We start from the raw sequence: 2,703 nt of genomic DNA, 5'->3' as shown, positions 1-2,703 counted from the left end.
GGAGGATAACACGGTGTAGGCAGCACCGATTGGCTTCATTTGTCTCGCTACTGACAGCACTACACATTTAAAAAACACAGAGCTACATGTTGAAATTGACCGGATTTCTCCTTTAACTTCAATAACAGCTGACACACGTACATTTTCCTCTCTCATCTAAAATGGCAAAGGCTATAACCTGGAAGTTTTATATTTTGTGACTCCTCATCTCTGGACAGACGACGACACCTGCCTTACGTGTTTGTAAAGTTTAACACTTTTTAACCTCCCTTTTAAGAGACAGTGTAATTTAAAAGCATGAGACTTGCTGAACTCTCAAAGATGTGGGTGTGAGACACGGGGAGGATTTAGGTGTTTGTTCTTTTTATTCATCAGGTAATCTGACCAGCGAGACGCCTCGAGGAAAAACACAACCTCTGAGTGTTGCTTTAATCTCAGCCATGCGTTCAATCTCCTGAAGAGCTCCGAACAGCCCCGCTGCTTTTCATTTGTTTCACCAGGTAGACTTCAGCTGCTGATCAGACAGCAAGAAAGCAACCCAGCTGGGCTCTCAGTCCCAGAGTTTAACATGCTCTGCAGAGAAATAGAAAATCTAGCCATGCTTTGTACGGATGGCGTCAGATGAGAGGTCACGGTGTCCCTTAAATCAAATCAATCTCTGCATGTCGGCCATTGTTGGACATCTCATGTTCAACTTGACAGGCTCGGCTCCACATTAGATGGGATTCAACGTTTATCAGACAGACTTTATCAGATTCAGATGTACTTAGGCTAGGGTGACCAGACGTCCCCGGTTTCCGGGGGACAGTCCCCGGTTTTGGGGACCTGTCCCCGGCTGGATCTGTCCCCGGTTTCCACTGAGACCGACAGACCCGATATTGGAATGAAAGAAAGAAAACCCTGACCAAACGGAGCCGATAGTCGCTCCAGACAAGCTCAGAGATGTTTCAGAAAGCCGTGTTTTACGATGCTAAAATCACTGATTATTTACATGGAGTCTGGTGGGTTTAGCCAACGTAATTTCATGTTTTAAAAAAGGATCTTAATCTTTACCAGAAAGGTCGACCTCCTTAGAAATCCTTTCCATGGGGCACCCAGATAGCTCAGTGGGTTGAGCGGGTGCCCATGTACAGAGGCTTGCTCCTCGACGCAGTGGACCAGGGTGCTGCATGTCACTCCCCCTCTCTCTCTCTCCCACTTTCACACATCTCTGTCAGCCTATCTAATAAAAGGGAAAAACCCCCGAAAAAATAACTTAAAAAAGAAATCCTTTCCATGATGTTGTCTGTTGGGGGAAACAGCTCTAGGTCTAGTGTCCCCGTTTAAAGTTTTACAAAAATAAAAACATGACGTGTTTTGGAGGTAAATCCACTTCTGAGCTGAAAATGTCCCCGGATTTTGTCTGAGAAATCTGGTCCCCTTAACTTAGGCTAAATGCTAACAGGTTCAATGTTTAGCATTCAAGCTTTAGCAATGTTAACAGTTAGCATTGCTCTCAGAGTACAGCTGAGGCTGACAGGAAGTCTGTTGTTTAGGATCCTGCAGAATATGTTTTTTTTCAGGTGTTTCATAGCACCACCACCATCAGCCATTTTAGTTTTTTGGTGATAAGTGGGGATGAAAATTATTTATCCACAAGTTTGGTTTATGGCCAAATAGGCTACAGTGAGTCCAGTTCTTGCACATGTGCAGTCGGATGTTTTAAACTGCCATTAGGTACAGGTAAAGTGAGTTTTTAGATGCAAAAGAATGGGGAAACAACTGCTTTGGACCGGGGTCTCACATTTTTCTTTCCACAGGGTTGGAGCCACAGGAACGGTCACCTTTAGACTTTAAGTGAGTTACTCCACCCATTCTTCCCATTCATCCCTGCTCATGTAAATGGGGAGAACTGGCATAACCCACTTTATTATTCACTTAAGACCATCGATGTGCATGTCAACACACTGATTGGGTATCAGATGGGTCCCCTTCCAGCATCCCTAATAATAATAAATAACAAAGTCTTCCATATAGATTCTGAAGGATATTTCCTCATGTACAATTTTAATGGACATGACTATGGAGACTACATGACAGCACAATGCCACCATGTTTTATCCCGATGCCTTTGCAGTCATGCAGGCTAAATATCAGCCTGACATTAAAACGCACACTCTTTACGCACTCCACTGTGTCTGGTGTCTTTTGCCAAGTCGTGCGTCCTTGGAAAACTCCGTCAGCGGATTGATTTGTATTCTCATCATCCAGACAGGCAGACAGGCTGAGTGTCACGAAACGCTCCTTCTGCTGCTCCAGTGATGAGGGAGGGAGGGAGGGAAAATAGGAGAGAGAGAGAGAGAGAGAGAGAGAGAGAGAGAGAGAGAGAGAGAGAGAGAGAGAGAGAGAGAGACTCTCACATCCTTTAACGGGGGATCATTTGCCGACCGGTGGACAGTACCACACACACACACACACCGACAGGGAACGGACGCACGAAATGTTTTTTGTAATTTTTTATAATTTTACCATCGATTTGTTTCAGTATTTTTTTTTTCATTTTTTTTCATTATTATTATTTTTGGACATAAAACTTGGCGCGGACACGAGCTGAGTGCGTCATGTCGTCGGGGCGCCAGAATAATTAAAAGGAGTTTTTTTTTAACCAAAAAGGTTATGATAAAACACGACCTGTGTGTGTGTGTGTGTGTGTGGTGTGTGTGT

Source organism: Etheostoma spectabile, chromosome 13, assembly GCF_008692095.1.
Source record: "Etheostoma spectabile isolate EspeVRDwgs_2016 chromosome 13, UIUC_Espe_1.0, whole genome shotgun sequence".
Lineage (NCBI taxonomy): Eukaryota > Metazoa > Chordata > Actinopteri > Perciformes > Percidae > Etheostoma > Etheostoma spectabile.
The sequence above is the reverse complement of the archived record's forward strand: the minus strand, read 5'-3'. Positions refer to the sequence as shown.